Source organism: Protopterus annectens, chromosome 3.part0, assembly GCF_019279795.1.
Source record: "Protopterus annectens isolate FY-2018-M chromosome 3.part0, PAN1.0, whole genome shotgun sequence".
NCBI lineage: Eukaryota > Metazoa > Chordata > Ceratodontiformes > Protopteridae > Protopterus > Protopterus annectens.
Window position 1 is genome coordinate 813779544 of NC_056731.1, and position 15000 is coordinate 813794543.

Here is a 15000-nt window from a genome sequence, read left to right on the forward strand (position 1 = left end):
TTGTGATCATTTTTTTATATCACAAAAACCTGGCATTTTAACAGGGGTCTGTACACTTTTTACATCCACTGTATATATGTATATGTATATATGTGTGTGTGTGTGTATGTGTATATATATATATATATATATATATATATATATATATATATATATATATGTGTGTGTGTGTGTGTGTGTGTGTGTATATATATATATATATATATATATATATATGTGTGTGTATATATATATATATATATATGTACATACACAAAAAGAAAGAGACAGATACATCTATATACATATTTATATATGCTCCTTTAAAGAAAAAAAAACACTGAGGTTTCCCTCTTTAGCATCTCATAATGTGCAATTGCATAAGACTCAAGGAGGTTAGTAACCTTTATTAAAGCTAAGAAATACAACTAATTCATGCACCTCAGCTAAATATACTGCTCTCCAATCTACACTTGACATATTTAACTCCTTAAGTGCAGTCAGTATATGGACTTCTAAGCATAGCTTTTTGCTGTTAGATCAGTGGTCTCCAACGTTTTTTGCAGCAAGGACCAGTTTCATGTAAGACAATTTTCCATGGACCAGACATCACACGCACATAATAAAACATAATAAAGTGCATATTTATTGATATACTTATTTATTCATTTGACATTTGTTTACTAGGGTAAAGTAGTTTTTCAGCTGAGACCCGAGGAGTAAAAACAACTGGTAATAATTATATTTAAAAAAAAAAAAAAATGTGTACATTCTGCTTAACAGCATAACACTGATCTACTATGGTCGAGAGGTATGTAAACCTAATGGCAATCTTATTGACTTTTTAAATATTGTTCTTATAAACTTAGAATCATGTCCCTAATTTTTGTCTCTGTCCAGATTTATTGTGTGAGAGGCTGAGTGGTATTGGTCGAGAGGTACTTAACCTAATGGCAACCTTATTGACTTTCTATGTTTATAAGAGCTATATTTAAAATCTGTCCCTATTATTCGCCGCTCTGTCCAGACTTATTGTGCGAGAGGTTGAGTGGTATGCTTGAGGGGTACGCCAACCTCATTGCTGCTGCCAGGGATCACACTCATTCTTCACTCTCTCTCACACACACACACACACACACACACACACACACACACACACACACAGAGTTTTGTCTGCTTTCATGCATGCATTCACTCACACACACAGACAGAAAAACACACACTTTTTCAGTTTCTTTGACATTTATTTTACACTCGCTAAACAGCAAAAGCACAGCTTAGCGAGTGTAAAACAGCAGCTCGCTCGATTTCACTGCTCACTCTCTGTCACACATACAGTCTCTTCTTTCATACACATATATGTTCTGCTTTCATGCACGCATTCCCCTCACACTCGCAAACGCATAAACACACTCATACTCATATATACACACATTCATTTTTTTTTCTTTTCACTCCATGCTTGGAAGCCTGGTGGTTGGGGACCCCTGTGTTAGACGCCTTAAACCGTGACTGGAGAGGTCCACCCTCCACTGCAAACTCAACCAATCAGCCATTTTAGCTGGCCTAATCTGACTTGCACATTCCACCATGCACACCTCAGGCAGCATCAGCAGAAGTTCACTTCAGTATATACATTTACCAGGATTCCTGACAATGCAAATCATTGTGGGTACAACCCAGCAATATCAGTGACCTAGTTCCAACAATCCCCAACTCAAATGGGTCCCTGACTACACTCTTCTGCCATAAGAGTGCAGGAACCATGTAGAATCTTGCAGATGGTCTGCATATGAACAATCAAAAAACTGCCAGTGTGGCAGCTGCTCTGGCAGAATGAACTCCAACCCATCCCCGCAGAGCACTAGTTTCACAGCAAAACAATATAACTTTAGCCAACCATTCAGAAATAAGTAATTCAGAGAATCAGAGGCTTCTGAATCAAATGGACCAAAACTCAGTTTTCCTAGGACAATGTTATGGTCCCAAGGCCTTCTTTGGTGGAGTGAGACACAGAAACCCCTTTAAGGAAGTGCTTCATGAACATATACTTCACAAAGAACAGGTCAAGAGGAAGACACACTGAGACTGCCAAAACATTTACCTTAACAGAGAAATAAGAAAGTCACATTGAAAAAAATATATAAATATCTGACAAATATCAGAGAATTAGCGTCAATCCATAACAGCTGAGATTCTTTTAGTTCTTGGTTGACTAGATGAAGAATGTCTCCATTTGGCAGACAAGACTTTTTTGTATTATATTTCCTGGCTTCCTTTACAAGGCATATCATATCCTTATCTTTAGAAAACAGGGGCGTGAGAAGAATGAATGTCAGATCATTCATACTGTGACTCTGATAACCCAGGGTTTAGTGTACTAGTAATCCAAGTAAAATCCAAGTAACTGGGTTAGCAGGTCTGTTACCAAAGGTAGGGTGTGCATAGGTTAGTTTCCTTCCACAGTAGTACCAGGAGGGTAAACCAGCCTTGCCACTGGTAGAAAGTGGTCAGAAGAATCATCCTGCTTTGCTACATCCTAACTTTCTACAGTTCCCTATTTAGTAAGAGAGTTCAGTGTACACTTAAAGAGATAACTTAATGGAATTGAGAAGATATCCGCCACCAATGCATCCTGGTACTGAAACCTTGTGCAAGTCTTTGGGAGTTAGTGGAACAAATTCACTTATGCTGTGCTGATGATGCCATAAGATGGCTGAAACACGCATTTCCACAGCTAGTGGATTTGGTTTTATTTCCCTGAATTTGTCCATAAATAGACTTAAAAACAAAAAAGTCATGGACATTCAGAATTGCCATATACCTAACTCCTGATGTCCTTAAAGGGTTATCTGCATATATCTCATTTTGCCTCTACTATAAGAGGTTTAAGGAATCACACAGTGGAAAGTCTAGCCTTGCTGGATTTTTCTTATGGTTTTTACTGACTGTTTTTTCTGTGTGTCTTTTTTACTCATTGAACTGTCATTGAATCATCCACTGACACAAATCACAGGATCACAACAGGTTACTAGGCTATTGGCCCTAAGGCCTCTACAAGCCTAGCCATGTTATAACCTTGTTCCCTTATGGACCAAGCTATATAGTCTATGTGCGTAAATCTAAGGTCAGCAACGGCTTGCTCTAAGAGGAGCACAGGTGAAACTCCTGGTGTAAATTTACAGTTTCCCATCCAATCGGCCAGGTTACACTTAAATAGGGTCACTGAAGAGCTCTGATTTACGTGACGTGGAAGTTGGTTCCAGAGGAGTGGTAACCTCTGGGAGACATATCTGTCTCTCCATCATGTCCTGTTAATACTGCAGGCTAGGTTAAGATTCCTAGAGTGAGTGAATTTTGTTCCATTGGATTTGTGGATGTGCAGCAGCTTCATAAAGGCAGGGTCTGAGACTGCTCTGTAGGCCAGGCACAAATCACCTCCAAACAGTCTATAAGATGCTGAGTAAAGTGATAGGGCCTTCAGTCTGTCCATGTAAGTTATGTGTTGTAGGCCCTGAATTTTCTTGGTGAGAAACTTCTGAGGTCTCTCCAGCTGCTGCAGATGTCTGGTGAGGTACACATTGAACATGGCATTGTACTTTATTATTTGTCTGATGAGTACAGGGGAGTTATAACCCCCTTAGCTTTGGATGCTATACCCTTCCTTACTGCTGTAGATACCTGATGATCAAAATTAAGGCTGATATCAACTTATGTTCTTAAATCTCTCACCACTGGGTTTGAACTTATGGGGACATTATTAATGGTGTAATTAGCAGAGGTTTCTCCTTTGCCAAAGGGATGATAACGCATTATTTTGTGTTTAGTTTAAGTCTGTGACTTTCACACCAATCATTTGTCTGTGTAAGTCCATTCTGTAGTATGCTGACATCTTTGGGGGATTTGATGATCGCATCCAGTTTGCAGTCATCAGCAAACTTGGTAAGCCACAGATCATCTGCTTTCACCTGGAGTTCTGAAAACTATATACCAAACAGTAACGGGCCAAGCAAAGATCCTTGTGGGACACCACTGGTAACAGGTCTGCTAGTAGAGTTGGCATCCCAAATTCTGACTGTATGTGTTCGGTCTGTGAGCCAGTTGGCAACCCATCTAGTGACATAAGGGTGAATCCCCAGCTGGGTGAGTTTCTCAATGGTGCCTGAGTGAGACAGTGTCAAAGGTCTTGGCTAGGTGATGACAGGCAGTGTGAACTGTTTTGCCTTTATCCAGGGCCTTGGTGACATTCTCAAAGAAGTCCACCAGGTTTACCAGACAAGATCTGCCCTTAATGAAGCCAAACCAGGTCGGGTCTAGAGTCTGAAGGTCACCTATATCCTTGTTGATAAGATTCATGATGATTCTCTCCATGGTCTTGCAGACAGTGCTGGCTGGGCTTATGGGTCTATAGTTCCCAGGGTCAGTTGAGGGATCACATTTATGCAAAGGATCATGACTGCTGTTTTCCACTCAGCTGGGACAAAGCCAGTGCTTAGACTGAGACTGAACAGCGTGCACAGCGGTTCCGCTAACTCCTGTTTCAGACCATTTAATAAGAAGCTTGAGATGTTGTCCGGTTCCTTAGAGGTTGTGTTTTTGGCCTTGGAGAGTGTGGCTATGACCAGCTCTCTGGAGATACTAGGCAGAAGATTGGTGACAGGTATGTTATGGGGTATGATTGGTGGGGACAGGGGGTGAAGTTTCTGCAAACCTGTCTGCTAGCAGGTTAATGATGTCCTCATGTTCTGTATATGTGGTACCATCAAAAGTTAGTTTGGCACAAAGTTGGGCCTTCCCTTTTAGATTTTGGATGTAGCTAAAAAATGCTTTGTGATTTACCTTAGCTAGGGATGCTAATTTAGTTTTATAATTAGCTTTAGAGGACTTTACAAGATGTCTAAACTGCTTTTTTATGTTTTGGAGGGAGTTCTTCCTTTGCTGGGACCATCCCTTTTTGTTTTTTGACAGCAGTTCTCTTTTTGTGTAACCTGTTTACGCTGGATGTCCACCAAGGTGGCTTATTTTTTCATGAGGACCTTGATTTGATCCATTCCAGTACAGCTGAGATCATACATTTATATAAGAAATTTGTGTACATTTCATTATAGGGGTCATTGCTGTCAGTGTTGGCAGGTGGTCTGAAACTACTGATGCCATTGCTAAGAAGGCTATAGTTTGCTTTGGAGAAATTTTTTAACCTTTTTCTTCCTGAGGGCGGGGTCAGGTAAAATCATTACTTTTTTATTTATTTATTTATTTATTTATTTATTTCACATTTGTTGACCAGGAAAAGTCTGACTGAGCTAGCAAAGTAGCCCTTTTTCAGCAGAGGCCTGGGTAGAAAAGCTCCAGAAACAATTAGACAATAAAAAAAAAAAAAAATTTTACAGATAATCAAACGTGACTGATTTATGATTGGACTTTACCAGGGAGGGCCCACCACAAGGGGTGATGCAGGGATTCCCCCAGGTTGGTGAGCACTACGTCAAGGGTGTTAGAGCCCCTTGTGGGGGTGCTGACTATATGCTCCAGAGCATTTGTGTTAACAAAGTTCAGGAACCTTTGACCGAATATGGAAGGATAGTTAACGTCTCCCATGAGCAAGGTATTTGTCTGTACTGATAGTGACTCAAGTAGGTTCAGGTAGGCTGTGTGGTTCATAGTGAGTGACCTATAGCTAACAACAATGTGAAAGAGGTCTTTCCTATAGTTAGTTGGACTTGGAGTAACTCAAGGGAGTCGTACTGTTTAACCAATCTAGATGTGTATATGTCTTTAATGAAGATGGATACTCCACCCTTGGGTTTTTCAAGTTCGTTGTGTGGTCTGAATGTGTGGAAGACATTGTAGCCCTGCATGGCCTGGGTACTCTCTGAGACCTTGAACCATGTCTCTGTGGCTGTGTAGACATCAGCATCTTCCAGGGCGAGAAGTGCTTCAAGTGAGTGCAGGTTGTGATTTAGACTCCTAGCATTAAGCAGCATAACGGTTTCTGGAGGATATTTTTACATCGGGAATTTTGTTCTTATGACACTATCTAAAAAGGCACTATGGGAGATGCAAGTACCTTTGCCAGCAACCTAGAGGCGACAAGTGAAGACCATCTCTGGCAAAGCAGGTTGGTCTGTCGACCATATCTTTCCAGGCTGTCAGATATTGGATCCCCCTGGAATGACACCAGAAGCTAAGCTAATTGCTGAGGTCAATCATTTTTTGTTTGTACTGTGGCATCATTATGAGTGAGAGAAGAATGCTGCTTAGGGCTAGGGACATATCTGCCCAAGACATAATCTGAAAGCATTCATCATGCATCTCTTAATATAGTCCAGTGAGGTACGTCTCAAGTTGCACACGCTAACATGGACTATGACAGAGTCATAACAGCACTTGTTGTTTGAGAGACTTGAGTGCGTGCGTGATCCGGCGGATCCTGGCACCAGACAGGCAGCTGTCCGTGACCTTCTCCTTGTCCAGCTTAGTGAGGGGGAACAGCTGTGTGTCTCACTATGGAGTCTCCTATGACCAAGACATTTGGTTTAAATATGTTGTGCCTTAGGGGCTTATTAGGCGAGACACCGATGCATGTGTTATGTGTAGTGGGTGCTGTTGGTACCATATTGTGTGCAGAAGGTTTGCACTTGGGAGGTATTTGCTCTTTTGGTACATTTGTAGTGAGCACCTCCACCTACGTGGGTTTATGTGTTGTGTGCTTGGTATGTGTGGGAGGTGGAGTGTGGGTGCTGATAACCTGCTTGGTATTTGGTTTGTTGCTACATCAGAGAAAGAGCACTGATTCCAGAGTCCTAGTATAGATACATTTCTCACATATTGTATTTGTATATTTTAGGAGTAGTAGGTTGTCTGTATACATGAGGCAATTGCTACATTGCCTCAGGATGTCCATGTCAATCAGGCTGGCTGGAGAAATGATGGGAAAATGACCTTCCATTATGCCAGGTGTATGCTTTAATAAGTGATGGAAGGTGGGCTAGATGGACTAGGTTCTATTGTAGAACTAGTAAAATCAGCTAATCTTTGGGAGGTTTCGGGATAGAAACCTACACCAACACCTCAAAAAGCACAACTGGATTGTTCTCTGGGCAGCAGTATGCAACTGCATTGTGCGCCAAGAAGCAGGGAAGCTTAGGAAGGTTCCCTAGCAGTTATCTAGGGAAAATTTGACTTTTTAAGCATTCACATCTACACATGGTAGTATTAACCCCCATTGCACTGTGCGCAGCTACTCACAAATGCTGTGTTTAAATATTAGCTAAGTAAGCCTAAGACTGAACCTAGTTCAAACAATCCCCAACTCAAATGGGTCCTTGACTACAATCTTCTGCCATAAGAGTGCAGGAGAGTCCTTTTAATGTAAGATGGCTGGCTTTAGTGCTCAAACAGTGCCAAACAGTTCAGATTCAGCAAGTCTAGATCTAGCCTATGTTATAAATTGTTCAAGTACTGTAAATAGGCAGTGCAGAAAACACAGTGACAAACAATAAAAACAGTTTAAAGTAGGCAGCAAACAGTTGCAAAGAATGTTATAAAATACTTATTTTTCAGAAGAATTCACATGGTGCCTTGGGTTTCATTTAGATTAATTTCAGATCTCTATCCAAGGACACCAAACTCTGAGCAGCTCTGATAAACCCCCAGCAAATGCTGTGTTTAAATATTAGCTAAGTAAGATAGCTTTCAAACAATCCAACCAACAGGAAAGTCCAAGATGAATCTAGTTCCAACAATCCCCAACTCAGACGGGTCCTTGACTACACTCTTCTGCTTCAAGGGTGCAGGAGGGTCTTCTTAATGTAAGATGGCTGGCTTTAGTGCTCAGAAAATGTCAAACAGTCTAGATTCAGCAAGCCTGAATCTAGCCTATTGTATAAATTGTTCAAGTACTGTAAATTGCCAGTGCAGAAAACACAGTCACGAACAATAAAAACAGTTTAAAGTAGGCAGAAAAACAGTTGCAAACAGTTTAAAAATGCAAAGACGGTTAAAAAAATACTTATGTTTCAGTAGAATTCACAGGATAACTTGGACTTTGTTCAGAGTGACTTCAGATATCTGGCTATTCTCCAAAAAGGGCTGACAGAGAAACAACTGGTGCCAGAGCCATGGACTAAAATTAAATATCAAGAAATGCATAATAGTATCCTTTGGGAAGTCATCCACCTATGGCAACTATCCTATTGACACAGCACAACCCTAAGAGTTGACTCAGTCCTCAGGAACTTGGGGACACACAGACAGTAATCTAGCCTTTGACCATCACTTGTCTACAGTAGTGAGGAAATCATTCTATGTTGTGAAACTTATAAACAAAGGTAGATAATCTAGGTCAAAAGAAGTCATTGTTCCACTGTATTCAGCATGCATCAGACCTATCACTGAGTACAGTGCCCCATTTGATATGTACCCAGGCAGGCATATCCAACAACTGGAATGCCAACAGAGGTTCCTCACTAAATGACTACAGGGTGTAAGTAACACGGCCCCTGCAGACCACCTCAAGACCCTATCCCTGTATTCTGTCTCATACAGACTGTTGAGGGAAGATGTATGCCTGGCACACAAAACATTGTCAAACCCCACTCTGATGGAGCTCCTGCATATCCTCAATGCAACCACCACCAAATTACCTGTTCTACATAAATAAACCTTGCCTGTGATATAAACAGGATCTGCTGGAGAGGCAGGAATGTATTCCACAGACTACCTCTTCTCTCGAACAGGCAACCCATCCATGTGAAGCAGAATTCCTCCCAAACCCAATTCAAGCATAACTTGTGCCAGAACTTGTCAGAGATTTGGAATGCATGGTTAGACTTAAAAACGCCCTTGTGGTGTGCATGAACCTAAGTTGCTGTCTGCTGAAGTTAACAAGTCTATCTTTTTTTAACTTTAAAATCTTCCACACAGAGAAGTTTCTTACACTGTTTTGTTTTTAACTTTTTAAAGACAGCTATGTTCAGATATTTGTGGTTCTTGGTTAGTGATCTGCTGAGGATATCTGTCATGTAGTTTATTTATTTATTTTTATTTATTTTATTTTACATTTGTTGACCGGGTTGGTCCAACTGGATAAATGTCCATTTTCAGTGGAGACCCGGGGAGAAAAGCTCCAAAGAACAGAGGTACATAAACATATATAGTGACAAAACTTAGGGTAATTGAGACAGCTAACATTTATATACAAAATAAAACAGTAGGTAATAGTATAAAAATTCATTAGTGATATCAGTTAGTAAAGATGGATAATTAGGACTACATAGTGGACCCTTAAGGTTAAGGGCTGGGTGGAGGCCTGGGTAGGCCAGGTTGAGCCGGGGGCCTGAGCTATTAGTCTGGATTAGAGCATGGGCATAGCCATTGGGATTTTAATAGAGCTCGGAGTTGAATTTTGAATTGGTGCAGAGTGGGTGTAAGTCTAAGGTTGCTTGGGAGGGCATTCCAGGGTTTGCCGATGGAATTGGCATACAGAGCTTCACCACCCGAGTTAGTAGATTTGATGGTTAACACTTGAATACTTTTGGATGACCTAAGGGATGTTAGATTGGAGTAGGGGGTAAGTATATTGTTCAGTGAGGGAGTTTTATCAGGATGTTTAATAATTTTGAATGCCTCAGTAAGTTGGTTGAGTTTGAGGATGTTGGACAATTCTAGCCATCCCAGTGTTTTTAGATTTATGCAGTGATGGGTGCGGTAGGGCATTCCGGTAATGAATCTGGTTATGTGGTTATAGGTAGTGGATAGTTTATTAAGCTCTTTCTTGTGAAGGAAGGAGAATATTGGGGAGGCATAGAGGAGTGTGGAGAGGAGGTGGGTACGGGCAATGGTTAGTTTGGTGTGGGGGGTTAAGAATTTCTTTATTCTATACATGGACCCAAGTTTCTTGTTAAGTGATTTAATGGTCTGGTTAACATGGATGTCAAATCTAAGTTTGTGGTCTATTGTCACCCCAAGTAGTTTGGTGTGGGTGACAGGATAGATTTTGGTACCATTATTAGAGGACACAGCGAAGGTTGAGATGGGGGTATAGGGAGGTTCCATTCCGTATGAAGTAGCTGGAGTGGGGTAGAATAGAAGCAATTTGGTTTTGGTTGGATTAAGTAGGAGTTTTAAATCTGAGAGCCATTTTTCGACTATAGAAAAGCAGTTTTGGGTTGTGACTTGGAGTTTGGTGAGAGAGTCGTCTGAGCAGATTAGGGTGGAGTCATCCGCGTATTGAATGCAGGTGGCTTTAGGGAGGATAGAGTGTAGACCATTAATGAAGAGGGAGAAAAGAAGGGGACCGAAAATAGATCCTTGGGGTAGTTGAGTAGTAGTAGTAGTAGTAGTTGTAGTTGAGTTCTGACGAGCCATATGATGTCCTGAGACTTGCAATGCTAGCTTGTAAAGGGGGCTATAAATGGGTTTCCACCTGCTTGTTGAATTTATTTGCACTTGACAAGTCTCAGTTAATGAGGTGTCAAATTCGTTAGAGATGGCAGGGTGGACAGCAAATGCCTGGCCTTTAAATGTGAGAAAAATCTTTTAAATTAAAACAGCTTTGTTCCTTACTTGATTAATTTAAAATTTCTCACAATGTACTTGCTTAATTATAGCATATAATACCATAAATTCAAAACCACTATCAAGCTACACTGTAATACATCTGTCTGTGGTTTGCCTTTCAAGTGCAGTAGGCTTGAAAGAGAAAAAGCAGCCCACACAACTAGCACTGCTGGTATGAGCAGAGAGAGCCCAGCTTGACTGTTTATGCAAATGATAGTTATATATCACAGGACTCTGGTGGAGTTTGTGGCTTTGTGCTTAAGTGCAGGACCCCCATAACTCTCAACCTCTTAGTGCAAGAAATCTGGTCAAAGCCCAACAACATGGGGGGGGGGGGCTCATAAATAGGGACATATTTTAAATATTGCTCTTTTGTTTTAACATACATTTTCTGAAGGACCTTGAGTGACAATTTTCCTGTAAAAGGAATATATAAGGAAACAGCTCCAGTACTTAGTAATAATGACCATCCCTCCTGGCATGTCTAAAGGTCAGTTCCCTGTGCTTTCTCCTATTAACCTGGTGAACTTTGGCATTCTGAGGCAGTGTATCAACTTCCTCATGTACACAGACAACCCTCTCCTCTTACCTCCCAACACACAGACTTGTGAGAGGTATCCAAATTGGAAGCCATGCACTCTCAAGCCAAGATTGTAATAGCTGTTCAAGAGGAGAAGGTCAACACCTGCACCATACCACATGCAACACAGAGCCCTCCAGAACACCCACCATCATAGCTCTCACATAAAAACACAAACCACACACCCACCTTCGCGGAGGCTCTCAACAGAAAACTACCCAAACAGCAGAGATCTCCAAGGCAGAAACGCACTCAACCACCACAACACAGCACAAACCGCAAGAGACATAGCTCATCTACACAGTGTGCCCCTCAACCTAAGCCCCTAAGGCAAAACAGCTTTTCCAATATACTAATCATAGGTGACTCGATAGTGAGGCACACTGATGTCCCACTCACTAGGTTGAAAAAGGAGAAGGTAACAGTCAGCTGTCTATCAGGTGCCAGAATCCAACACCACACACACACACACACACACACACACACACACACACACACACACACACACACACACACACACACACACACACACACACACACACACACACTCAGGTCACTCCACAACAAGTGTAAGTATGACTCTGTCACTGTCCATGTGGGTGTGAATGACCTGAGATGCACCTCCCTGGACTACATGAAAAGAGACATGGAGAAGCTCTCGGATTATGTGGCCCAGGCAGGCATGACCCTAGCCCTAAGCAGCATCCTACCGTTGCCCAGAATGATATCGCTGTGCAAGCAGAAAATGATTGACTTCAACAATTGGTTACGTTTCTGGTGTCATTCTAAGGGGAGCCAGTATCTGCTTGGGATGACATGACTGACAGACCTCGATGCTTTGCCAGTGATGCCCTGCATCTGTCAACCCTGGGTTTCCGGATACTGGCTAAAGCTCTTGCCACCCCTATACTGCTTTTTTTTTTAGCCAATGTTCAAAGACGAAATTACCACTGTAACAGCTATAAATAAATGCAATCTGAGGGTCCTGCTGCTCTATGCTAGAAGTCTAAATCTCAAGATGCACTTGCTTGAAGCCATTCTCAAAATGGAAAACATTGACATTTGTGCTGTAATGCAGACCTGGTTTAAAGCAGCAGAAAGGAGCCCTGTGCTACCAGGTTATAACTCATTCCACACCTTTCAGCCCCAGAACATGGACCGAAGCTCCAAAGGCGGTCGTTTCTCCATATTCATAAAAGATATGCACACCTCCAGACTAGTAGCCCAGCATAATGCATCTGAGATACTTCAAGTACAACTATCATTGGGTAAGATGGCGATTCAGGTTGTAGCCTATTATAGGTCCCCAACCATGTCCTAAGACTCTCTCTCCACATTCCTAAGCACCCTGGATACTATTAGGGTCCAACCCAACATTCTCATACTAGGTGACTTCAACTACCCCTCCACCAACTGGGAAAACTACTCATGTACCAATACACTGTCCCAACACTTCCTGGAATTCATCAATTCCAATGCCCTGGACCAGCTCATTCTTACCCCACTAGAGGAAGCAACATCCTTGACCTGGTTATCATGAACATGGGCAATGATGCTCTACACCAATAGTCAATTCCTCCCTGGTTAGATCTGACCACAGACTAATCACCATGGAAATCCACATCTCACCTACACCCCCTGGAAAGGTAACCACCATGAAAAACTTCTCCAAAGCTGACTTTGGGCTCCTAAAAACAGAGGTGCATAACTTCACTGTACCCATGTCAATGGAAAATAGATGCATGACTGCCAAATCATACACTAATGCACTGTATGAACACGTACATAAATGCATGGAACTAGCCATACCTAACAGAACCAAGACACTCTCCTCCAAAAAAAGAAGCCAATCTGGTGGTCCCCTGCCATTAATAAACTCTACAACAGAAGGAACAAACTGTTGCCGAAAAAGGTGAAGTCCCAAGACTGGAAAAACTCCCTTACTAGCCTCAACAAAAAGTTGAGATCCCTCATCAAAACCTTTAAAGCCAGCTATGAAGGGAGAATTGCGGCATACACTAAACAACCACAAACCCTTCTATAGTTATAGCAAGAATCTCCACGGCAATACCCAGGTTTGCTATGAGTTACTGCACAATGGTACCTCCTATACTGAGCCAACATATACTGCCAACATACTGGCCGACAGATTCAGTCCAACTTTACCCCTCTCCCCCCAAAGGACCAATCACAATACCAGGGGAGTACCAGGCACCTAGCATTACTGCAGCACAGGTTAAAGCTGCATTGTCCAAGGTCAAGAATACAGCTTCCATGGGACCCAACAATATCCCTGGATGTGTTCTACGTGAACTACAAAGTGAACTGACACCGCATCTTTATGCCCTATTCAATCACAGCCTTATCTCAGGCTTTGTCCCTACTGAATGGCACAGGCGCACTGCTACAGTCTTCCAGCTCCATAAAGGGGGAGCGACTACAGACCCTGGGAATTATCGCCCCATTAGTCTGACGAGTCTGATGTGTAAGGCTATGGAGTGCATCATCATGGACCTAATTAACAAGGATATAGGGAATCTCCAAACTCTAGATCCCACGCAATTTGGTTTTGTGAAAGGTAGATCATGCCTGCTCAACCTGGATGACTTCTTTGAGTCAGTCACCAGAGCTGTGGATGAGAGCAAGGCAGTTCATACAGCTTACCTGGATCTGGCTAAGGCCTTTGATACCATTCCCCACTCAGGAATTATTGATAAACTCACCAAACTAGGCCTCAACCCCTATATCACTAGGTGATAGAACACACAGTGTGAAAGTAGCGGACTCCAAGTCAGACTGCCGACCAGTCATGAGTGGAGTCCCACAGGGATCGGTCTTGGGTCCTCTCCTGCTTGGCATCTACTTCTCAGAAGTACAGGCCAACATGGAGGGACTCTGGCTGACCACGTTTGCAGATGACTGCAAGCTGGGAGCCATTACTAACTCTCCAAGTGATGTAGACATCCTAAAGAAAGGCCTTAATGAGACCAATGACTGTGTCAAAACCATAGCCTTAGGCTTAATGCTAAAAAATGCATCATCATCCCCTTTGGTAAAAACTCAGTTCCCACTAATTACCACATTGATGGGAGCCCACTGAAGGCATTCTAAGAGATCTGGGGACACAGGTTGACAGCAACCTCTCCTTCGACCACCACATTGTCACTGTGGTCAGAAAGTCCTTCTATGTGGCACATCTCATTACCAAGGGTTTTGCATCCAGGAAGAAAGGGGTCGTCATCTCTCTCTACTCATCCCTCATTAGGCCAATCATCAAGTATAATACCCCATTTGACATGTACCTCACTAGACACATGCAGCAGCTGGAAAGGCCACAAAAGTACCTCACAAAGAGGATCCTAGGCCTTAAACACATGTCCTACACCGGCAGACTCAAAAAACTCTAGCTATTCTCTGTCTCATATTGTCTACTAAGAGGCGACCTCTGCTTGATTTACAAAGCCATGTCTGACCCAGCTCTGTTAGAAATGGTACATCTAAAGAAATCCCAATTCCTCCACACCACATGCTCCAGAGACCTCAACCTCATTACCACAATCAACAAAACATGCTGGAAGGACAGGCTCATAACCCAGAGACTGCCCATGCTCTGGAATAGACCTCCCATACATGTCAAGCAGAACATCTCACTGGGCCTCTTCAAGAGAAATCTTGATGAGTGGATGGGAAATAGAAAGTTTTCCCCAGGGATCACTCCAGTGGCTCTAATTAATAGAGGGACTGGGAACTAATGTTGGGTGGCACGATGCCAGGGCACTTCTATGGGCTAGGCTTGTAAAGGTTCCAGGGCCACCTATGATTTGAAGCCAGAAACCACAATGTGTATGAGGAATAGACCAAAAATATAAACCAAAAATCTG

The 15000-nt window shown here is 42.3% G+C and overlaps 1 protein-coding gene across 2 annotated transcripts in view; it reads right to left on the reverse strand.

Annotated features, from left to right (window-relative positions):
* Positions 1 to 15000, reverse strand: part of EXOC2 (exocyst complex component 2) — a 2261550-nt gene that overhangs the window by 866532 nt on the left and 1380018 nt on the right. The gene's annotated exons all lie outside the window — the stretch shown is intronic.